The 15,666-nt window shown below is 37.6% G+C and overlaps 1 pseudogene; it reads left to right on the top strand.

The window, feature by feature from the left end:
• LOC140524324 (bromodomain testis-specific protein-like) overlaps positions 1–15,457 on the top strand; it is a 44,064-nt pseudogene extending 28,607 nt beyond the window's left edge.
• The last annotated feature ends 209 nt before the right edge of the window (positions 15,458–15,666 follow it).

Genomic DNA, 15,666 nt, shown 5'->3' with positions numbered 1-15,666 from the left:
GTTTTTCCATTGCCTGAGTCTACTTTAAGTTCAGTTTGGAGGCCCTGGAGGCAGAGGTCTTAACTTCCTGTGACAGTAAGTCTTGTTCTTTCTTGTCTGAAAGGATGGGAGGAGACAGCTGGTCACCAAGAATGTAACCTTTGATGGTCTTACATTTGTTCCCTTTTTGGGGCACTTTCACAGCCATTTACTCTCACTCAGGGATGACGTTTAGATCAGCTGCTCCCTACTGCCAGAGGCTTTCAGTTGAGCTTCTTGAACAATGGACCCAGGTTACTTCCCACCCTCTGTGGCTTCCCGTGTCTGCTCCTGGCCTCTGCCATCACTTTGGGCTATTGCTGAAGAAATCCCTTTATCTCTCCCCAGCTGGGAAATCGCTCCCCCATTGACTTTGGGTGATTTCTGTGTTGCTTGTGGGTTGAAGTAAGTGGGATCCTCCCTGTTAGGAGCTCTTCCCAGAGGTCTGTTCAGGTCCTCTTCCTCCCAGTGCCACATGGCCAGGGTTGAGCTCTGCTCTGCTCAGGGTCCTATGAGAGAGACCTTTCCTGTAAGATAGACCTTTCCTGTAAGCCTGCAGGTTGCCTTTGACTGGAAACCTCTTTCGCTCTGTTGCTCTGGGGCTTCTGTTGCTCTACACTTTGTGGAGAGACCTTTTTACCGTTATTTTGTGGGCTGTGGGGGAAGTGCTAAAGTATATGCATCTTCCTACTCCTCCATCCTGGCCCCACCCAATATTTAATCATTTCATAGCATTCACTGTTTATGTATTTGACAATTTTGTTTATCTAGCCTTACACAAAGAATCAGGTATTTTTCCAACTGCCAATAATAAGTAAATCATTTCTATCATACTTCATATTTAGAAGGACCTTTACATTTATTTCCTGATTTATTCCCCCAAACAGCACTGTGAAGTAGAAATTATTTGTCTCCTTCTCTTCGAACTACTCCTTGAATAAAAGCAAAATGTCATTTCGTCAAAATTTGTAAATACGTAAAATACACAAGCAAAATGCCATTGAGAATGAAAGTAATTAGGTGGAGAATCTCATTATTATCTTCTACCTTAATCAAACTGACCTCACCATGCTGATTTCCAGCTCCATACCTTCATCACCCTCTTCTTCTCACTCAGTAACACTTCCCTACTTAGTATACCTATCCAAAACCTATCTACTCTTCACTTCAAGGTGACTTTGAATTACAAAAGTATGATTCTTTTGCCATAACGCTTTTTGAACTTTTCATACCTATTGAATTCCTAATCTCCTGAATTCCACTTAGATTTGGACAAACCATAATTTAGTGGTTAACTTTATACTGATTGCCTTATGGTGTTCACATCTGTTAACAAATTATCATGTCCTGATTCTAAGTCTTTCTTTTCCAACTAGATTGTGGTTCCTTGAGGACAAGAATTATTTATTCTTCATTTACTCAATAGAGCTTCCTTTTCCCAAAGTGTTGGCAGTATAAGTAAGTGTTATTACTGTAGTAGTACAAGAAGTTGTAGTAGTTGTTCTAGCAGTAGTAGCACGAGTAGTAGAAGAGGAAGAACAAGGAAAGTAAATGTTTATTTGTTGATTTTACCATGAATTGAAAGTTTACGTAACATTAAATTTGTTCTAAGGCAATAGTTGGCATTTTTTGTTTTTCTAGTCTTATTTTTTATGCATTTTCAATTTCCCAGAGACCCAGTGGCAAAATAGAAATTCAGTATAAAATTATTTCATTCTCAACATTTTTAGTATTAGAAATTGTTACGATGAATGTGAAGTTAATCATAGAATAGCATGGCAGTCAAATTCTCACAACCTGCTCCCTTTATTACTATCAAATACCTTTCTCCATAATCAGTTGCTTTCCCACAGTTACGTGTCATTATGTAGTAGGCTATTTATCATGATACCAGCCCAAAAGTATAGAAATAGATATTTCTGATAACCTTCAAAACACAGTTTCAACCTAGTACCCATCACACGTGGAAAACTAAGCAAAATCTATGCCAAAGCAGTCAAAAATAGAACTTTGGATGGTGAGAGTTTGCAGAGATACATTGGGGGAATTTTGTATAGAAATTTGGACCTAGACTTACAAAGATCTGCCCTCATATATGGTCTCAGGTGCTATCCGTGCAATCCTAGGCAAGTCACTTAATCTTTTTCAGTTTCCACAACCATAAAATGGGGAATATGATTGCACCTACCTCCCAGGAAGTTTGTGAGAATTAAAGGAGATAATAATTGTAAATCTCCTAACTTTATGGCCTTTATACTTGGCACATATTAGACAGTTATTAAATATTAGTTTCTGTGCTAAAGAAAGATAAAACAGCTGTGAATTATATAGAAATTATTACTGCCTGCCACATTTTGATAAGCACCTCCTAATATTGCAGAAGAGTTCTCTCAACCTGGTTGATATAAGTATATCTGTATTAACTAAGAAATTATTGTGAGATCCAATTTACTTCTTAAAAAAATTCTTCTATTTTGCATTTGTATGCTTGAGAAATTTTTCTTGGTTTCAGAGATCAGTACTGGAATGAAATATTTTTGTTTCTGTACTAACTCCCCTATCACAGGTCGTCTTCATTTCCCTCACATTCCTTTTGGAACACATAGGTGAAAATATTCACCTTCAAATGCTTTTGGTTTCAGGCTGCAGTCGAGAAAGTAGGCATGGACTGAGCTCTCGAAGGTATAGCAAGGAAGCAACAATTTAGAGTCCATCTCTGACAACATGAAATTGGTCATTTAATTCACATTCAGGGGAAAGTGGCACCATTTCTTGTCTAATTTTCCTGATGATGAAAGTGTTCACTATGTAAGACTTCAGTGAAATGATAGTTACTTTCTTGAACAAAACTTATTTCATCAACCAGTGACTGTTAATTATGTGAATAGTACTATGATAGGTTCTGAACAGGTTACAAAGACTTGGTGTAAGACATGGCCTGTTGCCTTGAAGAATTTTCAATCTCACTGGGAAGCCAATACAAAATAGAGGAATTTCATTTATTATACAAGGTAGAACTTAAAGAAGTATTAAATAAATGCTATACCTGTAAGTATTTATATAAAGGAGAGATCACTATAGATGGAGATTCGCGCAGGTGGTGTTGATCCATTACTGGGTTCCCAACACCAATAATATTCCGTATAAATTTGCTAAGTTAGTACCTCTGCTGGAAGTACAATTGCCAAGTACCTACATTATATATGTATATATGTATATATCTGTATATATCTATACACACATGCATATATATAAGCATATGTGTATATATGTATATCTGTTCCTGTATATATATATATATGTATGTATATATATATATATATGTATGTATATATATGTACACAGAAAAATATGCATGTGTACATACACAAATTTGTTCAAAATCTGCGTCTGAGTGTGACTTTTACCAGATTTTGAGTCCTAGCTCAGTCCATTGCCATCCAGATGATTTTCAACAAATGGCTTCCTGTTTCAGGCCTCTGATTCCTCATTTATTCCATGATGTGCTGACTCATCGCTAGTATCCCTTTCTGCTTTCACAATCTATAGTTCTAAAAGAGTAAACTGCACTTCTGTTACACACCTAGCAATGGATATGAATTGGACTGAATAGTTGTTGAGGATCCCTTACAATTTTGAAATGATATCCTTATTCCCTTTCGTTTTCAGTAGCCTCCTTTTCTTAGAATTTTTATCTCTTTTCCATCCTTTTTCACATTCTATATTCCAGTTAAAGTTAAAATGTCTCTGCAGAATTCTGAAGAAAAAAGTGATGAAAAACTTTACAATATTGTTCTCCCCAGGTTGAAGAAGAGCAAAATGACACTCAAAGACAAAGGCAGGGTCTGAGTGTCAGTTCTTTGCAAGATGGAATTCTGAATAAACCTCCATGAATGAACAAAGAAATAGAAGCTACTACTTCCAAAATGACTCAGGCTGGTCACCATTTCAAGTGAGCAGTAACGCCGATGGGTGAGTGGCGATACAAATATATGGAAGACAACACTCCATCAGGAAAAAGCTGTTCAGAATGTCTCTGTCAAGCCAACAGATGGCTATTGCCAACCCCCTTCCACCAGAGTACATAAATGCCAGAAAGACTGGCCTCCTCACAAACCAACTGCAGTAATTGCAGAAGGTTGTCCTGAAGGCTCTATGGCAGCACAGTTTCTCTTTACCCTTCCAGCAGACTGTGGATGCGGCCAAGCTCACTCTCCCAGATTATTACAGCCTCCTAAAGCTCTTGGAACATAAATAATATGCGGAAGCCTCAGAATGTATAGAAGACTTGAAAATATTGTTTTGCAATTGTTTTGCAAGCCAGGTGATGACATTGTTCTAATGACACAAGTCTTAGAGAAACTGTTTCTGCAAAAACTGTCTCAAATGCCTTCAGAACAACTAGTGGCAGGTGGAAAGGAAAAGAAAATGAAAAGGTACTCAACAATCTTTAGGAGTTTCCACTATGAAAGAAAAACCATTCCCTAGGGCATCAGAAAAGGTAGCTAAACAGCAAGTGATTCCATCTCCAGTATGTCCTGAGACATTACTTTCTGCATTGCACATTGCTAAAGCCGCTCCACCACGCTATAACACACAACTGTAACATAAGTTAAAAGGGGTGTGAAAAGGAAAGCAGATACTACAACCTGTATAACGTGGATAGATACATCAAGTAGCGAATCTTCATCAAGCCTGGTTGAGCACAAATCTGCTAAAATACCACTTGTAATAGAAAAAGTAGGGAAGAATATCATACCAGATTCTCAGCAAAAATATAGAGTTGGGAACATGTTAAATTAACTGAGTAATTAAAATACCGTAATGAAATTCTTGAAGAAATGTTTTCAAAGGACAAGGTAGCATATACTTGACCTTTCCATAAGCCTGTTGCTCTAGAACTCCATAAGTACAATGATGTTGTCAAAAATCCAATGGACCTTGGCACAACTAAAGAAAAAGGTATAACCAGAAATGTAAGGATGCACGTGAATTTGCTGCAGATGTTCAGTTAATGTTTATGAATTGCTCCAAGTATAACCTACCAGATCTTGAGGTGGTAGTGATGGCAACAACACTTCAGATGTTTTTGAGATTCAGTTTCCAAGATCACAGATGAACCCATTGCAAGAATGTCTATGTGCTATATAGAAACGGATGTCACCAAAGCATTCTGTAGAGAAAGTAGCAGTGGTGCTTCCTTTGAAGACAACTCTTTTGGAGAGTCTCCTGATGAGCGAGTGCAAAACTTCAGGAGCAACTTAAATGTATTCATCAACACGTGCAAGTTCTGTCTAAAGTACCTTACCATAAGTTGAAGAAAAAGAATGAAAGATCTAAAAGACAGAAGCAGAAAGAAACAAAGAAATGTATCAAGAAAGATGAAAGTCAGAGGGAAAAAAATAAGCAAATAACTACAGAAAGAGCTGAAAAATTGCCTGCCAAACAATTCAAGGAACAAATGTTGGCAATAAATCTGGGGAGGAAGATAATGCTAAGCCTAGAAACTATGATGAGAAAAGGCAGTTAAGCTTGGCTATCAACAAACGCCGCAGAGATAAACTTGTGTGAGTCGTCCACATAATAGTGTCAGGAGAATCATCTTTACTGAATTCTAATCCTGACAAGATAGAAATTGATTTTGAAACACCAAAAGCATCAGTCCTGAGAGAAGTAGAAAAATACGTTATGGTGTGTCTGAGAAAGAGACCCAGGAAATGTCACACTGTGAAAACACAAGTGTCCAAGGCCACGCGGGGGGCGGGCACAAGGTTGAGCCAGAACAGCAGCAGCAGCGACGGCGGTGGCAGCAGCTCCTCACCCTGGGGTAGCAGCAGCAGCAACTCGACATCTTCTAATAGCAGCGATTCCCATTCAGGTTAGTGTCCCTTTTCCATCTCTCTGTGTAGGTGGCACACCTGTTCCTTGAAAGACCAGAACTGTTCTCTTTATGGAGTATTTGTTGCATGCAACAGCAACGTGTGATTTGTACTGCCAGGTCCATTTGCCTTGCTTTCCATCCCAATCTTTCCTTCCCACCTTCAAGTATGTGAACTTGTACAAGACTCTCATAGACTGGTAATGTTCCAGAGATATTAACAGTTGACGAAAACAGGGACGATAGCTTAATAAAACGTTTGAAAATGTGAAATCTCCATCAGCTTATCACAGTAATAAAGGGTTGCTAAAGGCATGTCACTTTATAGTGACTGTGACTATCATCAGGTTCCTCATGGAAAGCAAGCCTACAAAACGTTGTCTCTGGTGTGGGATATTTCATTCATAAATTCTCATCAGCAAAATGGGGAGGATGACTACAAATATGTGTCTCATAAGGGTCATCCAAGTTGTAGGTGACATGATGTTTTGAAAGTACTTTTGAAAAACCTTAGAAGGCCCACATAAATAATTAGGTTTTGTTACTTTTATTGTAACACCGTGACTAATCCGTGTGGGATAGAATGGATAGAGCAAAAGAAATCAAATATACCGAAAGCAGACAGCTTTGTGGGCTTAAAATTACAGTCCATATTTTCTGACTGATGAAGCACTTTTAAGACCTGCTCTTTAGGAAAATTGAGTCTGACAGAAATGTGAAATAGATGAAACATCCTCAGTTTACTGAAAACACTATCCTTCTTGGCCTCCTGGGGTTGATTTTGAATTTCTAAGCAAAACTCACAATACATGAATTGATCTTGAGTAACATATTTTCTGTTTATTATGTTTAGGTTCCTGTTAGGAATGAAAAAGAAAAATATCTTTTGGATAAAAATGGAATCATACAGGATGAATTTGCCACGTTCAAAGTGGATGTAGACACAGAAATGATTAAGGATCATGAAAAATAAAATCAATATATAGAAGACACTGAAGTTTTAAAAGTAAAGAATGATGAACTTCAAAAGGAATTACAACTGATTAAAGAAGCATTAATAAAATTCATATTCCACTAGGGTGGAAAAAATAAAAGTTCTGACAACTGGGAATGCAGTGCTGAACTCTAAATTAAACAATGCAAAGGGAAGGACAGCAGTCTAGAGAAAGAAATTGCATCATACTGTTCCCTTCTGATTTTTGCTGTTCATGCTCATGAGCCAAATGGGACATCAGAGAGAGCTCTTGAAAATTCCTTTCAGGGACAACGTGAAGAATAGCTTCGTTTACAACACAAACTAAGTCATGACTTTTCTAGCCTAAGAGAAAACCGTGGTTTCCTTTCTTAAGAGCTCTCTAAAGGTGAACAGAACCAGTAGGTTAGAAAAAGTGGTGTACCATGTACATGATTCCCTCAGAAAAAAGACATCCATTTGAGAAATCATACAGAGAGAATTGCACCATGAAAAACAGAAGGCAAAGGAATTTGAAAACACAATAGAACAGGAAAAGGATGAACCGATCAAATGTGTTGTCAAAGGGGCATGGTCAAGATGATGGAGTAGAAGCACGCACCTCTAGCACTCTCCTCCCACAGCCCATTAGATACGTGTAAAAATTAAATCTAAACAAATTCTAGAGCAGCACAAGCCACAAAATGTCAGATTGAAAGAGATTTCCAGCCCAGAGCAGCCTGCAAGTACACAGAAAAGGTCTGTCATGCTGTGCAGAGTGAACCACAGAATAGGTGGCACAGTGACAGGGACAAGACTGGAGCAGGCCTCAAGAAAGCACCAGCAGCAGCTGCATGTCCCATATTCCTCAACTCACAAATGCCAAAGACAGCTTCAAAGGTCAGTGAGAAAGCTCTTTCATTTGGGTGAGAAGGGAATGCAACAGTCTAATGCAGGACCCAGGCAGCTGCATCTTCCATTGTTGGAGCCCTGGCCTAAACCCCTGGGTGAATTGAGAAACTGATGTGGATCTCAATCCTGAGTGGGGACCTTGGGGTGAGAAGGAGTGGTAGCTGGTGTGGTGGAGTTGGTGGAGTCTCTGTAGAGGGAATACTGCTCAAGACCTGATCAGAGGCCAGGAGAGGAATCAATCCCTCCCCCTTGTTTTTGCCACCTCGCAGGCACTGAGAACTTACATGTACCTAGAGTATACCCTTCTCTTGATTAAGGATTCAAAAGTCAAGAAACTGGCTGGGGAAAAGTTCAAACAAGGGAAAAAACATCAGTATAAAAGACTATTTTCTTTGTGAACGGGTATTTCTTCCATTCTTTGGATGAGGAAGAATAATGCATAACATCAAGGGAAGTCAAGTCTTCTACATCCTAAACCTCTAAAATACATATGCAGTGGTCTCAGGCCATATAAGAGGTCAAAAATGATTTTCAAAATCAGCTAAGATAGGTGACGAAAATTGGGAAGTGTTATGAGAGTAATGCAAGAATATCATGAAAAACGAGTCAACAGCTTGCAAAAAGACAACCAAAAAAATACTGAAAAATTTAGCACCTTTAAAAATAGACTACCTCAAATGGCTAAAGCAGCCCAAAAAGCCAATGAGGAGAAGAATGCTTTAAAGAGCACAATTAGTGAAATGGAAAAGGAGGTTCCAAATCTCACTGAAGAAAATAGTCTTTGAAAAATCAGAAAGGAGCAGATGGAAGCTAATGACTTTATGAGAAACCAAAAAATTACAAAACACCACCAAAACAATGAAAAGTAAAGAAGATAATGTGAAATATCTCACTGGAAAATCAACTGACCTGGAAAACAGGTCCAGGAGAGACAACTTAAAAATTAAGGAACTACCTGAAAGCCATGATCAAAAATAGAGCCTAGACATCACCTTTCATGAAATTATCAAGGAAACTTGCCCTGATATTGTGGAACCAGTGGGCAAAATAAATACTGAACGAATCCACCAATCACTTCCTGAAAGTGATTTGAAAAAAAAACCACCTAGGAATATTGTAGGCAAATTCCAGAGATCCCAGGTCAAAGAGAAAATATTTCAAGCATCCAGAAAGAATCAATTTGAGTATTGCAGCAACACAATGAGGACAACACGGGATCTGGAAGCTTCTACATTACGGGATCAAGGTGCTTGCAATATGATATTGCAGATGTCAAAGGAAATAGGACTAAACCGAAAGATCACCTAGGATGCGAAACTAAATATAATACTTTAAGAGAAAAATAAGGGTCATTCAATGAAATCGAGGACTTTCAAGCATTCTTGACGAAAAGACCAGAGCTGAATGGAAAATCAGACTTTCAAGCACAAGAAACAAGAGAAGCATAAAAAGGTAAACAGTGAAGAGAAATCATAAGCTATATACTAACCTGAAATATTTACATTCCTACATGGAATGATAATATTTGTAACTTTTGAAACTTTTCTCAGTATTTGGTAGTTGAAGGGGTTATACACACACACACACACACACACACACACACACATATATGTATATATATATATATATATATATATATATATATATATATATATATATATATATATATATATATATATATATATATATATATGTAAGTATATACGTATATATGGAGAGAGGGGGAGAGAGAGGGAGAGAGGGCAGAGATTGACTTAAATAGGAAGAGATGATATGTAAACAAACTTATGGTAAGGCAGAGGTGAGAGGGAAAAAATGAAGCTTGCTCTCATCATGTATGATTTAAAGAGCGAAGAACATGCAAACTCAGTTTGGCATGAAAATTTATCTTACACTACAGGAAAGTATGGGGGAAAGGGATAAGTAGGGTTTGGGAGATGAGAGAAGGGAGGGTAAATGGGAGGAGGAAGTAATTACAAGCAATCAGTTTTGAGGAGTTTCAGAAATGACTCTTGTGAATTGTTTTTTCACATAACTGGGAATAAGAAATACAGGTAATGGGGTGTAGAAATTTATATGGGGTATAGAAATGTATCTTGCCCTACTGGAAAAGAGAGAATATAGAGATATGGGAAAGAAGGGGTGTGACAGAGGGAGGGGAGACTGGGGGAAGGGGTCATGAGAATGTACGCTGTTTTGGGGTGGGAGAGGGGAGAGATAGGGAGAAAATTTAAAACTCACAATCTTGTGGAAATGCATGTTGAAGATTAAAAATAAGTAAATAATTTGGGAAAAATACGCAAAAATACATACTGTCAAAAACGACTCTATCCAAGAAATACGTGCCCAAATTCAGTGTGAAACTATGTCACTTCAGCTACAGCTTGAAGACACCCAAAAGACAGTCATCCTTCAAGAAAAGCTATTGAGTCTTGCCCAGGTACAGTTTCTTGATCTCTTCAATAGAGTTTATGCTGATACTAAAAAGGAAGTTCTTGTGATAGAAGAGAGAAAAAAATGGTTAAATCAGTGAATGTAACCAATTTAAAGAGCAAATATGTAAATATGAAAATGAGAAAGCTGAGCAGAGGTAGGTCTTTAAATAATGTATTTGAGAAGCATTTAACTTTCAGAAATGGAAGTTAAACTAATTTTGATCAAATTAATTAAGGAATTTAAATTTTCGGCAGGCAGACATTTTTAACTTTATTGTAAAAATTCTGCTATGTAAGAAAGGAGCATGAGAATCAATAATATGACATATGATAAGAAAATAATGACACAATAGTCTCTTATTTAATATGAATGTAATAAATTAGTGTAATAAAATACAGGTAATTAAATAAACAAATGAAAATAATCTTAAATATAAAAATAAAATGAAAATAAAATTATACAAATAAAATTTTAAAATCATCTTTTAGGCTAGATGGCTCACTTTGCTGAAAGAAATTATGTACTGCATGAAATTTTGACAATAAATATTGATAGGGGAAATCATTAATGCAGAAATACTGATAAATTTATTGTTCTAACAATATTCCTAATGTTCCATTTTAATACTGCACTGGAATAAATTATTTGAAATGCTAAAACTTAAGAAAAATTCTACAATGTCATGCTAGGAATAATATCACAATTCAAATCAGACATCTCTTTTGAGATACTAGAGCATATTACCATTATATGTTTTACAAGAATGTAAACATGCTGAATGGTCTGAGTAGTTGCAACTCAGACTGCTCTGAACTAATTTTTGAAACACTAAAGATTGTATCATATTTTTAGTGAAATTCCTAACATGAACCACCACTTTTCTGGAAAATTGAGGACAGTAAATTCTGTTCAAAAGGATTATGTTTATGCATGTAGCATTAAGTTTTTTGTGTTATTAATCTTATTTTTTAATTGTGCTTCCCTAGAATTTTTTCATTTATCTCCATTTTTTTATTGCTTTGGCACTTATTCTTGCACAGTGTCCAAAATTGCAGATTCTGGAAGCTAATATTGATTTATGAAATCTTTAACAGAAATTATTTGGACATATTTCTATCAGTCTAAAGTCAGATACCTGCAACAAAATTTCGTCTTTCCCTCAAATATCAATTGCAGACCGCAGTTTCACAGCAATTTTATCGAATGGATAATGAAAATCAGAAAAAAATACAGAAGGAAATAAAGAAAACTAAAATCAAATTACGCAATCGGTAATTTGTCCCTGGTTAATGAAAAGTATGTTCAGTATGATGTTTCTCTTTTTTCACCAACATTATAAATTTTCTGAAAACTACTACTACTAATACTAATGCTACTACTGATGCTACCACTACTACTAGTACTACTGCTGCTGCTGCTGCTGCTACTACTACTACCACTACTACCTCTACTACTACTACAACAACTACTCCTACTCTACTCTTCAACTTCAAGAGACTTTTGACCGAATGTATTGCCATGCTCCTTTTTGGACTTTTCACCTCTCTTGCTTTCTTTATCTCCTGAATTCCACATGTTATCAGATATCACATAATTTAGGATTTAACTGTATATTCATTATGGTGTTCACATCTGTTATCAAACTATCATTTCTTTTTTCTAAGTCTTTGTAACTCAACTAGAAAAATGTTCCTAGAAGACAGGGATTACTTATACTTTGGTATTTTTGAAAGGATTCCTTTTCTCAGCATGTTAGCAGTAGAAGTAATTTTATTATTGTAGTAGTAAAAGTAGTAGGAGTAGTTGTAAGAGTCGTGGTAGCAGTAATTCTAGTAGCAGGAGTACGAGTATTAGCAGTAGTACTAGTAGTAGTAGAAGAAGAAGAAGAAGAAGAAGAAGAAGAAGAAGAAGAAGAAGACTAAAGATTTATTTGTGGACTTTGCCATGAGTTGAAAGTTAAGCTAAAATTAAAATTGTTGCAAGGTGACATTTGGACTAAAGCATTTTGAGTTTTTCTAGTCTGATTTTTTTAAACACATTTTCAATTTCCCAGAGCCCTCAATGACAAAATACATATTCAGGACATAATTATTGTATTGTCACTATTATTATTATTGGAAATTATTACAATGAAGGCAAAGTTAAGCGTAGAATAACATTGTAGTGAAATTTTCCTAAAGTGTTCACTTTATTACCATCAAATAGATTTCTCCATTCTTGGTTGCTTTCTCATATTTGTATGTAGTTATGTGTGCTATTCATCATTATGCCAACCAAAAAGTATGGAAGTGGATAATAGCGATGTTCTTCGAAACATATTTTCAACCTAGTACCCATCATACGTGATAAAGTAAGTGAAATTTAAGCCAATGTGGTCAAAAACAGAATTTTTGAGGATGAGATTCTTTTCCACTTAGAGGTACTTTGAAGGAATTATGGATAGAAAGTTGAGCCTGGGGTTAGAAAGATCTGAAATCAAATGTGGCCTCAGATGCTATCTGTGTGACACAACTCCTTTAATCTTTCTCATTTGGGGGATAATAACAACAGCTATTTCCCAGGATTGGTGTAAGAATCAAATGAGATAATAATTGTAAATCTTTTAGCTTTGTGGCCTTTATTTTAGGCACATATTAGACACTTAATAAATGCTACTGTCTCTGCTCCAAAAACATAGTGACCATTGTCGATTATGTTAAACTAATCACGGCCTCCCACATTTTCATAAGCACTTCCTAATTTTAAAAAAGTGTTCTCTTAACCTGGTTCATTTCAGTTTACTTGTCTTAACTAAGAAATTATTGTGAGGGCCAGTCTCATTCTTATGGAAACTTCTTTTCTTTTGCATTTTTATGTTTGAGAAATTTTTCTAAGTTTCAGAAATCAGTATAGCAAAGAAATAAGTTTTGTTTTCCATTTAACTCCCCTATCACTCATTGTCTTCATTTCCCTCCTTCTTTTAGGAGCACATTGATGGAAATATTAACCTTCCAAAGCTTTTGGCTTCAGGCTGCAGTCAAAAAACTAGGTGTGGACCGAGCCCTCGAAGGTAAAGCAAGGAAGCAATAAGTTAGAGTCCATCTTTGGCAGTACAAATTACCTCATTTTATTTGTGATCAGGGAAAACTGGCAGCCTTTTTCGTCTAATGTCCCTGAGCATGCAAGTTTTCAGTATGTCAGCTTTCAGTCAGATTACAGTTTCTTCCTTGTTCAAAACTTACATCATCAACTAGTGCATGTTAATTATGCTAATTACACTATAGTAGGTCCTCAGTAGGTTGCAAAGACTTTGTGTAAGACATGCCCTCTCTCCGTGAAGAATTTACAGCCTCAATAGGAAGCCAATGCAAAATAGAGGAATTTCATTTTTAATATAAGGTAACACATAAACAACTATTGAGGGAATGATATACATATACGTATTTATAAAAGGGAGAGATCACTACAATTGGAGATTACAGTGGATGGGATTAATCCCGTGGTGTTCTTCTTAACACGAGAAACACTCCATGCAAATTTGCGGAGGTAACACCTCTACTGGAAGAACAATTGCCAGATACTTAAATTTTATGCATGCAAATGTACTTATGTTTTTATGGATCAACTCTCCTATGCCATCTGTTACTTCCTCAGTTGTAGCCATATATAAATGAACACGTTTCATGTACCCGTGAGAAGTGCCATTCATATTCCTTAAAATGAATTCTAGACACACAGGGAGACAAGATGGCGGAGTGAAAGCAACGACTCACCTAAGCTCCTGGAAAAACTCCTCTGGATATCTCTGAGGGGAGAGTCTGACCAGACTTTGGAGGTGTAAAATCCAGTGGGTGACGGACTTTGACGGATTCGGAGCCCAGGCTGTACCGGAGGGTCCAAGGGAGGGATCTGTTCCGCGGGGGTAAGACCCCGGCGCACAGCGCAGCGTGGTCGGCGCGGCAGGGCGGAGGGGACCAGAGGAGCCCGAGAGTGGCGGGCGAGACCAGCGGAGCAGGAGATAAGCCAGGCCGAGCCGGTGAGAGCCGCTGAGTGCCAGACATCAGCGCAGCAGCCCTTGAAATCTTCAGCCTGAAGACGGACTTCGGTGGGTCACTACTTGAACTTCCAGGAACTGGGATGGCAGAGTGATCAGTAAGTGCTCTCTCCTCCCCCCTGATGACCGTGAGGGAACCATAAAATTCTTCCCCAGATTAATCCTGGATCAGCGGGAACAGCAGAATGGGGCAGGTGGTCTCATAACACCAGAGGCTGGAAAAGTGGCAAAGGGGGATTCTTCCTACTGTGGTGGAGGCGATCTTCAGGGACAGATGACCCAGGGCAGAGAAAATTCGCACTGAGACCCAGGCAAGCCTCAGAGCCGGGAGACGAGCCCCAGGAGGGGCGGGAACACGCATTAGCTTCTAGGCGTGCCCCAGCCCTCCAGGGGAAAAGGGAAGACAATAGGGAAGCTGGGATTACCATCCCCTGACCTTGCCTTTGCCTCAAGTCAGCTGAGGAGATATCCTGAGACCAGACCACACCTCCCACACACCTAACAAGCTAACCCCAAGGTTAATTGGGGAAACAAAAAACAAAAGCCTGCTTTTAGCCCAGACACACATCAGCTCAACTTAAAGATCTGTACCTTCTGACTGAAAGAACCAAAAGCTACAACACTCAGCCAACATGATGAATCGGAAAAAGCAGACGAAAAGTGAAAAAACCATAGAATCTTTCTATGGGGATAAGGACCAAAACACAAACACCAAAGAGGTTAGACCTGAGACTGTACTTCCATCTGAAACCTCAGATGGGACTATGAATTTCTCGCAAGCACAACTAGATTACCTGGAACGTCTGAAGAAGGATATAAAAGAAAAACTGGCCAATGATTTTAAAACTATAAAAAAAGAATTCACTGATGAGAACATCACCCTGAAAAAGAAAATTGAAGAAATGGAAAAGGAAGTTCAAAAATTAACTGGAGAGAATAATTCCCTAAAAGGAAGAGCTAATCAAATGGAAAAGGAAACCCAAAACCTAATTGGGAAAATTGATCAGATGGAAAAGGAAACCCAAAACCTAACTGGGAAAATTGGTCGATTGGAAAAAGAAGTACAAAAATTAAATGTAGAAAATAGCTCCCTAAAGGGAAAAATTGGTCAGATGGAAAAGGAGATGGAAAAGCTAACTGAAGAAAACACTACGATGAAGATTAGAATTGGGCAAGTAGAAACTAATGACTCAATGAGGCAACAAGAATCAGTCAAACAAAATCTAAAGAATGAAAAGATAGAAGAAAATGTAAAATATTTAATTGGAAAAACAACTGACCTGGAAAATAGATCCAGGAGAGAAAATCTAAGAATTATTGGCCTGCCAGAAACCCATGATGAAGAAAAGAGTCTGGACAATATCTTCCAGGAAATCATCAAGGAAAACTGTCCAGAAGTACTAGACTCAGAGGGCAAAATAGTCATCGAAAGAATCC

The sequence above is a fragment of the Notamacropus eugenii genome, chromosome 2 (assembly GCF_028372415.1).
Source record: "Notamacropus eugenii isolate mMacEug1 chromosome 2, mMacEug1.pri_v2, whole genome shotgun sequence".
Classification (NCBI taxonomy): domain Eukaryota; kingdom Metazoa; phylum Chordata; class Mammalia; order Diprotodontia; family Macropodidae; genus Notamacropus; species Notamacropus eugenii.
The sequence above is the reverse complement of the archived record's forward strand: the minus strand, read 5'-3'. Positions and strand labels throughout refer to the sequence as shown.